The 14030-nt window shown below is 49.8% G+C and overlaps 1 non-coding gene across 1 annotated transcript; it reads left to right on the top strand.

Moving 5' to 3' along the window:
* The first annotated feature begins 9055 nt into the window (after positions 1–9055).
* Positions 9056–9162, top strand: LOC120693581. Its single transcript, XR_005683043.1, has one exon. It is a non-coding gene; the product is annotated as a small nucleolar RNA R71 (small nucleolar RNA).
* Positions 9163–14030: the final 4868 nt, after the last annotated feature.

Raw genomic sequence — 14030 nt, 5'->3', positions numbered from 1 at the left:
CTGACATTACCCAAAAGTGCAAGTCCCTTAACCAGAAGAAGGCAACTCTAGATATCAAAGCTGAGTGTCTGGCAACATGAACCGACTCGACCTCCTGAAGAAAGAACTGGCGGAACTCGAAGAAAAATTCCGCACCACCAAGGAACTCATCCAGGCCGAAGAAGCTTCCATTGCAAACTCCAAACAAGAAACCCAGGAAATAGCCAAGCAGATACAAGCAGAGTTTGCAGAGATAAGCACCTTGAGTCGGCAGATAGTAACAGGCGATGACAGGGATGACGAAGCAATCATAGCACAAGCAGACGCCGTCCGCACAGAAGCCATCCATGTCATAGAAGAATTCCTGAACCAGTAGATAGGCTCAAGATATAATTAGTACTGCCTGTTAACCTAAAACTTGTAACTGTTTTAAAAACATCTTAAGTCTATGGTTAGACATCGGCTGTCTTGCTTTTTATATATATTTTACTAGCCAACTCAACGTGTTGGCCCCTTCTCTTTTTTTTACTGGCCAACTCAACGTGTTGGCCTGTCATCATTTTTTTTACTGGCCAACTCAACGTGTTGGCCCGTCATCATTTTTTTTACTGGCCAACTCAACGTGTTGGCCTGTCATCATTTTTTTTACCGGCCAACTCAACGTGTTGGCCTATCATGATTACAGCTAGATGGATCTCATCGGCTCTTGTTACTCGCTTTCCCACATGCTCGGGAAATACCTCTTGAGGTGTTGACCATTGACAGTGACAGGAAACTTGACACCGTCCAATTCCTCGAGCATGTATGCATTCCCAGGCAAAACCTGATCAACCTTGTACGGCCCGTGCCAAGTTGGAGACCACTTGCCATATTTTCTATCTTTAGTTCCCAATGGTAAAACTGCCTCCCAAACCAAATCTCCAATCTGGAAATTCTTCGGCTTAACCTTCTTGTTGTATGCGCGAGCAACTTTAGCCTTATTTTCTTTGATCTTCTCCAGCGACCAAAGCCTTAGCTCTGTCAGGTCCTCCACATTGTCATTCATCAAGGCTGCATACTGTTCAGTTGTCAGATCATTCTGGAACTCGACACGCCTTGATCCGGCCGTTATCTCCCATGGTAACACAATGTCTTGGCCGTAGACTAAATGGTACGGCGACGTCTTGGTGGACCCATGACATGAAATACGATATGCCCACAAAGCTTCTGATAACACCTCATGCCAGCGCCTAGGATATTCATCGATCTTTCTCTTTATGACTTGATGAGGCTCTGGTTGGATGCTTCAGCCTGTCCATTAGCTTGGGCATAATATGGAGATGATCTGATCAACTTAATTCCCATGTCATCGGCAAACTTCCTGAATTCCTCCGATATAAAGACCGATCCTCCATCGGTCGTAATAGTCTGAGGAATTCCAAATCTGTGGATGATGTGCTCTTTGACAAAGCTGATCACATCTCTTGACGCTACTGACCTCATGGGTACTGCCTCCACCCACTTTGTGAAATAATCTGTGGCAGCTAAGACCCATTGGTGACCCTTGCTAGACGACGGGTTGATCTGACCAATCATGTCCATGGCCCAGCCTCTGAATGGCCACGGTTTGATGATAGGATTCATTACTGACGCTAGCACTATCTGAATTTTGCCAAACCTCTGACATGCCTGACATCCTTTGTAATATTTGAAACAATCTTCAAGCATAGTGGGCCAGTAATAACCAGATCGCCTAATCAGCCACTTCATCTTGTGAGCCGATTGATGAGTACCGCAGGCTCCATCATGAACCTCATGCAGGAGCCGATTTGACTCTGAAGGTCCCAGACATTTAAGCAGTAGTCCTTCCAAGGTCCTGTAGAACATGTTATCCCCTATCAGAACATACTTCATGGCCTTGAGTCTTATCCTTCTAGGTGCCCCCCGAGCCGAATCCTTCAGGTAATTGAAGATATCGGCTCTCTAGTCTCCGGGTTCTAGAAACTGAATCTCCACGTCAACTCCATCGGCTGCTTCCCTGTACCCGGAAGCCATTTGTGCCAAACCATTGGCTTCATTGTTCAGAGTTCTGCGTATCCAGTGGAAATTGATGTACCTGAATTGTGACATCAATTCACGGCACTGCATCCATATTGGAAATAGAGCCTCGCTCTCACATCTATATTCTTCCGTGAGCTGGGAAATCACCAACTTTGAATCTCCAAAAATTTCCACCGCCTCTGCACTAGCTTCGAGGAGCAGTTCCATCCCTTTGCGAACGGCTTCATATTCCACCAAATTATTGGTACATGGGGCAGTCATTCTGATGGAAAAGGAGTAAGTCGCCCCACACGGCGAGACCAACAGAATTCCCACACCGCACCCATCATCACAAGCCGATCCGTCAAAAAACATAGCCCAAGCACGAATAAATAATGCAGCAATATCAGTGCTGATCCTGTCTGCAACAAGATCCGCCAGTGCTTGTCCTTTGACCGCTTTCGTAGGCTGATACCGAATATCGAACTCTGACAATGCAAACATCCATTTTCCTAGCCGACCTTTTAGGACAGGAGCCAACAACATGTGCTTTATGACATCCGATTTGCATGACAATTGTTTCCGCCGAGAGCAAAATATGGCGAAGCTTTGTACATGTAAAGTATAAGCAAAGACAAAGCTTCTCGATTTCAGGATACCTGGTCTCGGCGTCTAACATGCGCCTGCTGAGGTAGAAAACCACCCTTTCTTGGGCGTCGTGCTTCTAGACTAACACCGAAGCAATAGAAGTGTCACCCACGGATAGGTACACGTAGAACGGCCTATCTTGCTGAGGAGGAACCAACACTGGAGGCTTTGACAAATATTCCTTGATTTCATCGAAAGCTTGTTGCTGTTCTGTCCCCCAGCAAAACTCATCATCGGATTTGATCTTTATTAAACCCATGAACGGTTCAATACGCCCAGACAGATTAGAAATAAATCGCCTAACAAAGTTAATTTTACCGATGAGCTTCTGCAACTCTTTCTTCGTAGTCGGTGCTTCATCGTCTTCACAGCTTCTTTACTTTTTAGGCCGATCTCGATTCCCCGTTCATGCACCAAGAATCCCAGAAATTGAACGGCCGATACTCCAAAGGCGCACTTCTTTGGGTTCATTTTAAGCCCAAACTTTCGAGTCCGCTCCAAAACTTGACGCAAATCTTCTAGATACCCCCCAGCTGATTTGGACTTGACCACGACATCATCAATATAGATCTCTACCAATTTGCCGATGAGATCATGAAAAATGTAATTCATGGCACGTTGGTACGTTGCACCGGCATTTTTCAGTCCAAAGGTCATAACCAAATATTCGAACAAGCCGACTGCGCCTGGTACTCTGAACGCAGTCTTGTTCACGTCTTCTGGGGCCATGAAGATCTGGTTGTAACCGGCGTTACCGTCCATAAAACTCATCATCTTGTGGTCGGCAGCTGCGTTGATCAATGTCTCTGCAACAGGCATCGGGTACTCGTCCTTTGGCGTCGCTCTGTTGAGATCTCTAAAATCGACACAGACATGCCATCGGCCATCCTTCTTTTGCACCGGTACCACACTGGAGATCCATTCTGCATACCGGCATGGCCTGATGAACCCAGCATCCAGCATCTTCCCCACCTCTTTCTTGACTTCTTCTAGGACTTCGGCCTTCATCTGACGTGCTCGTTGCTGAAACGGCCGAAACCCTTTCTTAAGCGGGAGCCGATGCTCGACGATGCTTCTATCCAGACCGGGCATCTCGGTGTAGTCCCATGCAAAGCAATCCCGGTACTCTTTCAGTAATGCAATCATCTCCTCTCGTAAGGCCGGATCCAACTTCTTGCTGATAAATGTCGGCCGTGGCTTATCCCCAGGACCGATGTCAACCTCTTCCAAATCGTCAGCTGACGTGAACCCGTATCCGAGTTTGCCGTCCTCTGAAAAACTAGCTGCGAATGCAAGCGAGTCTTCGTTATCAACAAGATCAGCGGCAAACACAGGGAGATGACGAGAAAAATTATCCGGCCAACCGCGTGGGCTTGCCGCTTCTACACTTCCATTATCATTCGAAACCAAATAGTCGATGAGTGGCCTACTGCCAGAGCAGGCCATCATGTGTACATGACGTAACAACTCCGAACCAAAACAGGATTTTTCTATTTTTTGGGGCCGATCACTGGGACCGGCCTCTCTATTTCTATTACATCCCGTGGCATGCCAGGATGCGTCTATTCTGTGAGGCCAGTGGATAAGACCAGCCTCAGTCCGTTTTTTGTCGCCTCGATCCGATCACAGTCTTCTAGGGCGATCCCTGAGATCGGCTCTTGTCCTTCCGCATCCCAGGCGTTCATGTCTGCGAGCGAGACCTCACTAGAGTCATCTGCACGGACCACCTCCACTTCATCGCCATCCCATTGGATGAGATACTGATGCATTATGGAAGGGATACAACAGTTGGCGTGAATCCAATCCCTCCCAAGCAATACCGTGTATCTACTTTTGCTGTTGATGATGAAGAACGAAGTTGGGATCGTCTTGCGGCCCACTGTCAACTCCACATTAAGGACCCCCATTGCCTCTGATGGTTGTCCGTTGAAGTCATTGAGCATCACATTGGTCTTGATCAGATCGGCAGAAGAACGACCCAATCGGCGCAGCACAGAATATGGCATCAGGTTGACTGCGGCACCAGTGTCGACCAACATCCTGTTCACAGGCTTGCCATTGATGAAGCCCTTGAGGTACAATCCCTCCAGGTGCTTGTAGCTCTTCTCCTTGGGCTTCTCGAAGATGATCGGTTGTGGGCCCAGATCCAGCTGTGCGATGGCCGATTCTTCCGGTTGGGGTGCCCGAAACTCCAATGGGAGCACGAACACCATGTTCACATCAGCCGACGGCTTCTCATTGGCTTTTGTCTTCTTGGGGCGCCACTCTTTTCTCAAAGGGCGCCTTTCCTCCCTTCATGGTCGCCTGACTTGCTCCGCGAGATCCGGACGCGCTTTCCTCAGCACGTCGAGGTACTTTGCTTCTGCCTTTTCCAGATTGCGCAAGTGCTGCACTCTGCGCTTCTGCGAGCGATTAAGCCCGTCAGGACACCACCGTGAACGATGGTACCTGTCTTCTTCTTCTTCTTGCTCGGAATCACCCCTGGATGGCCTCCTCACATGGTCATCATGACGTGTTCCGGGCCCTAAGCGCCGGAACACTGATGTCTCGTCCTGCTGGTGTCCTCGAGGCCTGCACTCCAAGCAATCATCTATAGTAGGCAATCGGCTCATGCCGGAATTCCAACAGTACCTAAAGAATGGGCAATGCCAGTGGTCGCGTATAGCTTGGCGTCTCCCCAGTGTCCTTCCTGAGCGGTGCTCGTACTCGTCCTCTTCCGATTCGTATCGGTGGCGCAACTTGTACTGGTACTAGTACTTTTCCAGAAGCCGATTAGAAGCTGGAAGCTGATTGCGGATGTGACGCACCTGCTCTTCAGTCACATGCTGCTGATCCAGCTCACGTTCATCCTGCGGCCATTTGCCAGAAGCGGCCTCTCTCCTCTGCTTGTCATGGCGGCGCATGGGTCCCACCATGTTGATCTGGAATGCCAAATCCTGGCCCTTGGATCCGAAATCTGTCAGCTCCACCATGTTAGCTTGTGGGAAGGGCTTTGTGTCAACCTTCATCGTGTGTTGAGCCAGGATTAACCGGCCTTGCTCGATAGCCGATTGTATCTGACGACGTAGCTCCTTGCATTCACCCGTGGAATGAGTGAACGAGTGGTGCCATTTGCAGTACAATCTTCCTTGCAGCTCTTGTGCTATTAGTAACTTGTGATTCTCTGGGAGCTTCAGCTGTTTTTCTTTGAGGAGCAGATCAAATATCTGCTCTGCCTTGGTCACATCGAAGTCAAAGCCCTTCACAAGCCCCTGCTGTTTGACCCACTTGCACGGGACAGGGTTTGCCCCCCCGAGTCCACTCCGCCACGGCTACTTCTTGCTCCTCGCCAGAGTCATCAGATTCTTCCACCTGGGCCATGTTTACATGGCGCTTGAACTTGTCCTGGTACAGCTCAGGATGGTAATGTTCGTATGCTGTAAGCTTCTGCACCAGGTGCGCCAGAGATGTGAACTCCAACTGAAAAGCCGCATCCTTGATCGGCTTAGCGAGTCCCAGGACAGCCAGATCGACTGCCTCCTTCTCTGTGATGCGCGACGAGTAGCATCGGTTCTTGACCTCCCTGAAGCGTTGTATGTATTCTGACACAGTCTCTCCTCGCTTCTGCCTGACTTGGGCGAGGTCGGCAATTCAAGCTGCCTCCAAGTTCGAATCGAATACGGAGCCAGTGATGCATACCATCCAAAAGCTGGGCCTGTAAGAGATTGGCCGAAGAACCGGACCCTCAACGGATCCGACACTGAGATCATCCCAAGCTGCGTTAAGTATCGGCTCACGTACTCGATGGAGCTGGCTCCTTCTGACCCGTTGAACTTGGTGAACTCAGGAAGCCGATACTTGGGTGGCAGTGGGATCAAGTCATAGTCACTTGGATACGGCTTGGAATAGCCGATCGTTTTCCTTTTGGGCAGGATGCCGAACTGGTCTCTCAGTATTGCACTGACCTGCTCCACACTAAGAACTCCTGGGGTCGATGGCTCAGCACTCCGCCCAGTAGCGTACTTTGCCAGCAACGCTTGTTTCTCCGCGTCTGCTCCAGAAGCTCCTAGGTTTACCATCTGCACCGAGCGTGTTGGATTGACGCTGTCAGGGATGTAGGCGCACGTGTAGCCGTGCGGAATCTACTTGGGTGGCTCGGTGAGGAATTGGCCTTCTCCAGGATCGCCGCCGATCTTGTGGACGACGTAGATTGGCGAATTTTGTGGTTTTGGAGCCGCAAATGAGAACGGCAATACCGGTCTAGAATGCAGTGCAGCTTCCTCTGTGTGACTCCCCAGGGTTGGCCCCGATAGAGAGTACTAGTTCTTGATCATCTCCTGGATGACGCGATGCGACATGCGCTCGAGTTCGTTCATCAGGCTCTGAGAGTGCCGATGAAGTACATGGGCCACCATGTAGTTCATCTCCTGACGCAGGGCTCTGGTGCGCTCTTCTGATGGCACAGACAGGTCTACGTTGTCGAGAGCGCCTTCTGGTGAGAACCCCTTCCACCTGATGCCATGGTTGCGGGTCCTCTCAAAAGAGCCGATGAGATCGGCTTCCAGCAGAGCTTTGATCTCATCATACTTCTTCTTGTGTTCAGGAGAGAGCTCTTCATACGTGACGGGCTTGGGAGCGGGTTCTTGATCTTGAGCTCCAGTCATTGTTGCAGTGGACGTTGTTGCCGAGAAGGGTCCCACTGGGCGTGCCAGAATGTGTTGTCGGTCGAAACCCACCGGCGAGCAGCGACAGGCAACACGAAGAGCCGGGAGGTCGCCATGGCGCTGGCAGGCACTGCTCCCTCGTCAACAGCCCGCAATTCTAGCAACGCGCCGCGGCTTGTGAAGACGCAGGGCATGCCACCTGACCTATACCCGATCAGGAAGGTGCGGACGTGCTTGCGATGATTGACCTGCATACACAAACACGTGGAAATATAAGTCCGAGTCATGGTCGGCTCCCCGGGACGACTCTTGCATCGGCTTTAAAGAGCCGATCGAGTCCCGGTGTCAGATGGGATCTGTTTGCATCCGGATATTGATGATTAAAGCGAATAACTATAAAGATGCTTCAATTAAATCTAATTGATCTAATCCACAACGGTAAAGGCTTCACTGCTAGATCGGAACATCCTACACGTGACTTGGCCTAATAAACGTAACAGATAACTAAAACATAACCAAAATAGAGGCCTAAGAACAAGCAAGAGCCGATTCCCGGATCAATTCCCTGTTAAGACTAAAGCAAAGCATCTAACACGCCACCGGATCATCCAACCCGTTTGCAAGGCCTAACCTAGCAGATATTACGCCAACTCTTAAGAACAAGAGCAAACTGTAACAGATCAGATCTACAAAACATGAAAGAAGCAGGATGTCGTCTCTGTGCAACTAATCCTATATGACAAGAACTAGCATAAGATTGAAACGTGACTGCTCAGAGACAACATGATATTCATAGATGATAAACAACAAGGCACGATAGATCTACTAAAAGCCATGCTACGAACATCAAGATAACTAGCATTACTCGCCATCAAAAATGCTTCAGTACGAGTAATACCAAGGTAAAAGCAAGAACAACGCTGCCCTGATTGCGAGAAGCGATCAGGGCAGCATGGCGCTTACTTGGATGAAACCCTAGGATTAGGGTTGGCGATGCGCCGAGATTGTTGTTTGCGAGACGTGATGACGCTCTCCTTTCATGAATAACATAGGGTACATATTTATAGTCCGGAGACTTGGGAAACAATCTAAACTAATCTTGTCCCGATCGGACTCTATCTCTAATCTTAAACTAAATCTAAGGATACATGGCCCATGTGGCCCAGATGCTCACGCAGGAGCCGATTTACAAGTCTTCTTCAATCTTCTGCTTTAAGCCCATCTTGCTTTCGGTCCATAAATTAATCTTGTTAATTTATGGCGATAACACTAGGTCCTTTAGAGAAGCCTGAAAATTGTTATTAAAGTTCATACCTTGCTATTGACCGAAGGGGAGGTTGGGCTTGGAATTCCAACCCTGCTGAGGACGGAAGCCAGAGTTGTTGGAGTTGTTCACTCCAACGAAGTGAGCTTCGTCCTGATTAATCAGGCAAGAGTTGCCCGTGTGTCCAGTTTCTCCACACATCTCGCATGTCATGTGAGAATCCATAACCTGGTTGGCCTCCTAGTGCGGAGACTCTAGCTTCTTCATGAGAAGGTCCATCTTGGCAGCAAGCATATCAACACTGTTGATATGATGAATTCCCTTGCGGGGCTGTTGCTGCCTTTCACCTTTCCAACTCTGGTTGGAAGCAATCTTCTCTACCAGCGCTTTCGCTGCAATGATGCTGAGCGAAAGGAAGGAACCACTTGATGCTGCATCGATGTGGTTCTGGGCTGGCATGTTCAGGGCATGGAAGAAACTCTATATGATCAGCCATTCTTCCATGCCGTGGTGGGGGCATGCTGCAATATATTCCTGGAATCTCTCCCAAGCTTCCGGAATAGCTTCATCCAGCAGCAGCTGAAATCCAGAGATTTTGCTCCGAAGGGCATTGGTTTTGCCCATCGGGAAGTATTTTGTCAGGAATGCATTGGAGCAGGCATCCCATGTGGTGAAGTCTGCCTTGTTGGTGTAGAACCATGTCTTCGCCTTGCCTAGCAAGGAGAATGGGAAAAGACGAAGACGAACATTATCCATCATGGTACCTCTGGGGTTGATAGTACTGCTCACTTCCAGGAAGTTCTAAAGGTGAGCGTTGGCATCCTCTGATGCCTTGCCACAAAATGGATTCGCTTGAACCATGTTCACCAGTCCCGATTTAAGCTCAAAGCCATCATTGCCTTGGTCATTGTTCAGTCCAGTAGGGATGTGACTGCTGGACGGGGCCGAGTACTGCCTGAGAGTCTTGGCCATGGGTGGTGCTGAGACGGACAAACAAGGGTTCCAAGTGGGTTTCTTCTGGGGTGGGACGATGCGGCATCTCACAATTCGCACAATTCTCTGAGGATTCGGATCGAAGTTGGATGGTAGATCAAAACTGGTCATACACTACTCTGCATTGAATAAACGAGAGAGAGAGAGAGAGCAATGGTAAGCCCGCTAAAACTAGTGGTAATAAAACAGTAAAGTTTTTTTTCACTCAATTATACGATAACTTTAGCCAATTGCTTCCCCGGCAACGGCGCCAGAAATGCTTGTTGGTGTCTCTTATGCTCAATCTGAATAGGTATTCTGCAAGCGCACAGAATTCACCGGTGTAGCACTTCACCTCGGAGTATTCCGGGGTATCGTGAAATCCTCAAGGAAGCACTATGGTAAAGTGTATCGTAAATTGTAGTGGCAACCTTTACTGAGTTTATCAACCGACTAATTCAGCAGGGGTAAGATAGATAATGGATAGGATAAATGGCCAGTCTATGACCGCTTGAGACACAGGAGGTTCTATACCTTAGAGAGGTAGCAGCTGGGAGGACAACGAGCGAGAAAGGACTCCTGAAACACTTCTAAACTACTGAGCTAGCCTCATTAGAACTAATCTAAGCTTCTATCTTGATGCCGGAATGTAACACCCTAATTCAAATTTCAGTATTTAATAATAAATTTAATTGGCTTTATTCAAATTTCTAAGGATTTTTTTTGTGCTAGTCTTGCATTTGATCCGATTTTTTTTTGTTCCTTAAATAATTAAAATTTTATCTTAGGTTCAACTTATTCGTGCATTCATGCTGGTGCATGGTTTTCACTTTGTTTGAGTGCTAGGGTTTTGAATTCAAATTCAAATTTGAATTCGAAGAGAATTAGTTTGAGTTTGGTTTGAATTAGAATAGAGAAAGGAAACCCAAACCCTTTAGCAATCCAGCCCAACCCAGAAAACAGCCCAGCCCTTACCTCTTTTGTTTCCGCATCGGCCCAGCCCAGCTTCCCTTTTTCTTTTTCCCGCGGCCCAGCAGCCCGGCCCGCTCACCTTTCTCCTTTTCCCAGCCGCACCGACCCAGCTTGGCCCAAGCGCCGCGGCTTCCCCCTCTCCGTGCGCCCCTCCTCTTTTCTAGCCCGTGACACCGTCGCACGCTCGCCCGACCCCGCAGCGCCCTCGCCCACACTCGCTGACAAGGCCGGCCCGTGAGCCAGCCCGACCCTCCGCACTCGCTCTCTCCCCGCTCAACTAGGCCCATGCGTCAGTGGCCGGCACTGTGCCCGCGTTGCTCGCACGCCGTTGCCCGCTCTGCGACTGCCACCCCAGACCCACATGTCAGCGCCCTTCTTCCTCCTTCCTTTTCTGCTCCGCGCAACTCCCGCACCCGAGATCGCCGGCGAAATGGCCGGGGATCCCCTCCCCCAGGCCCGCACGCCGAGATCCTCGGCATCCCCTCTTTTTAGCCCGCAGCCGCACCCCCTGCACCTCACCTCCATCACAGCCGCCGCTCCTAACCCTAGCATACCGCCACCACCCCGCTCCGCCGCGCAAACCTCCCTGCGCCGCCGCAGACCGGCCACGCCACCGCCTCCCAGGTCTTGCAAACTGCCGCAACCGCCCCGCCTCGACGTCCAGAAGCTCTCCGAGCCACCTGATCGAAGAATCGACCCGAGCTTCCTCGGAATCACGCTCGAGCCCCAACTCCGGTAAATTCTGGATTCACCGGAATTACTCGCCGCCGGTGACCATTGGCCCGCCCTGACCCACCTTTCGTCCTCGCAGGCACACCCCGCATCGATCCGCGCCGCCCAGACGTCCGGAGGCCCCTTGCTTCGACCCGTCTCCAATCCCGTCCGAGCGCCGCCGCCCGGGCCTCGTCGCCGGTCCCCTCTACGCTGCTTCTCCGTTCGATTCGCGCCTCGGTGAGCCACGCACCAACCTTTGCTCCCTTCTGCGTTAACTAGCCTAGCCCGTAGGCCACCCTAGCTACCGTCGCAGCATGCGCCGGTGCTCCGCCGTTGCGCACGCCACGGATCCTCCATGGCGGAGATCCCGCAGCACGACACATTCCCACGCAACCCTAGTTTGGGTTCGCGCTCTCTAAACACGCGCACGCGCATCCTTTTGACGCCCATTCTTCCACCCCAGTTCGGCCGATACGCCCCACCCCGGCGAGCACCATGGCCCAGCACCGCCCCCACCGTCGCGGCTACGTCCCAAGTCCTCCCCGAACCTGACTTAACCCCCCAGTGGGTTACACATGCCGCACTCGTTCTTCTGCACCAAACCGCAGCCCAAAACGAGCCCGGGAACGCCAGATCGGCCTACTCCGGTGAGGCGCCGCCGCGGGAGCTTCTGCTCCGGCGAGCAGCACCACCCCCTTCTCGCGTCCCTTTGATCGTAGGCGTTGGATCAAGATCCGATGGCGTACAGCAGCTCAGGCCGAAGTCAAACAGAGAAGTACCGGTCAGCGCCTGCATGTTTTGCAAAAGAGACCCCGGGGTTCCCCGAAATCAACCCGCAGTCCACCGTTATTCAAAAATAATTCCAGTTTGACCCTCTTTTTAACACACAGCCCCCTGAGCTTTTTCCTATTACAACCCGTAGTCCAGCCTGGTAGTTTTTGTGCGTTAGACCCTAGAACTAAGGTTTAATTATGTTTAGGCCCTCGGTTTTTGCAGAAAACCCCCTGGAACCTTAGTTTTCTTGCAGTTTAGTCCCTGAACCTTGTTTTTAGCCTAGAATATGCGTTTTAGCTCCGTTTTAGGCGTTCTTTATGTCCACGTGATCGTTGTAACGCGTAGAATAGTTCTAGAGTAGTTTTATGCGCTGTTTTCATGTATTGTTGTACTGTTTCTTAGTTTTTGCTAGTGTTTGCATGTATGTTTATTGTTGTGCATTGTTTTTGGCCATGAGTTCGTGAGTAGACGTTGAGCTACCGGAGGAGCCCCAGTACCAGTACCCGGAGCAGCCGTCTTCTGATCAGTTTGAGCAGTAGCAGGAGCAGTATGAGGAAGGCAAGTATAACATGAACAACCTATCACTTTTAAATACATTATCATACTGCATTTTAATACTGTATGCCTATAAGGATTTCCTAGCCACTTTATATCCTTTATATATATCCCTTGGGTTGCATTTTGGTTAGTTGTGCTAGGTGCCGCGCTTTAACACATAATGGTCCTTTTTAATTAATTTGATTAATGGTTTATGCAGCTTAATTCTGAGAGTGGCCCTCTGTGTTGGCTTGAGTGGCTCACGTCTCGTTAAAATTGGTTTTTGTTAGAAACATGGTTTAGGGGGCCAGCACGGTGCTTACTGCTGGGTTGGCTACTCTCCATAAGGACCGGTTCATAGTGCGGCAACCTAGGACAACAGCGCTACCACAAGGCTGGAATGGGACGGTCTTGGCGTAATAATTAGGTCTTTTTGGTTTGGAGTAACTTACATGCGGGGCAAGGGCGGTAAGCTTCTATGGCCCTCATACTGAGTGGCCTCGTCTGTGCTTGGTCTGCGTACCTGTGTCTTGACGCCCACTAGACCTGCTCCATAGTCGCCGATCCACCCTCTCGGTTACTCCTTACCAACGAGATTCTTTGTAAAGGCCTCGTAGTGAGTTTGCTAGTCATCTCACCTAAGGAAGTGTGATGAACAACTAGCGTAGCTCACGACTTGTGGGTAAAGATGTGCAACCTTTGCAGAGTGTAAAACTGGTATACTAGCCGTGCTCACGGTCATGAGCGGCCCAGATCCTCCTTTTTATTAGTGGGGTTAACTCTTTCCGACGAGGGGGTGCCTCTCGGGGTTACCTTGGTGGTTGTGGTTTGGTTCTTAGTAGCAACATGATTAATTTTGATTAATTACTATGTAACTGGGTTTATGGTAATTCATCAACTTGTAGAAAATAGCTTTAATAAAATTTTGTCAAGACTTACAAGCTAATGCAGTTGAGTCAGCCAACCTTAGAGCCTCATAGTTTGTGTTATACTTGTTGAGTACAAGTTGTGTACTCACTCTTGCCTCTTCTCTACTTTTTCCTCTTGGATACGCTACTGCTGCTCAGTTCCTGCCGACACGAGGGAGTTCACTTAGCGCTACCAGGACTACGAGGACTTCTAGGCGTTCGTCTCCCAGTCGACGTCCCTGTGGCGCCCTGCTCAGCTTCGGAGAGGTTTTATTGTATTTTGTACTTCGCTTCCGCTGTATCAGACATTTTGTCATTAATGTAATAAATAACATTCGTATACGCTTTATTATATCTGTTTACGTGATATGTGCTATGATATACTGTTCATTCTGTTGTATATACGTGTGACTTGATCTTGGCACGTATATGATTGCTCGGTTTATGTTCTTTTATAAATCGGGTGTTACACGGAACCAGGAGCTTACTTCGGCGGCCTAAGAGAAGGGCTCAGACAAGGATGAGAAGGGAGCCCAACGTTCCTTCGGCAACTACTGCTATGAAAGCACTTCAACATGGTGGACTACGAGGGACGGAGAA

The sequence above is a fragment of the Panicum virgatum genome, chromosome 9N, assembly GCF_016808335.1.
Source record: "Panicum virgatum strain AP13 chromosome 9N, P.virgatum_v5, whole genome shotgun sequence".
Lineage (NCBI taxonomy): Eukaryota > Viridiplantae > Streptophyta > Magnoliopsida > Poales > Poaceae > Panicum > Panicum virgatum.
Note: the sequence above shows the minus strand (reverse complement) of the source record. Positions and strands in the feature narration are given on the sequence as shown.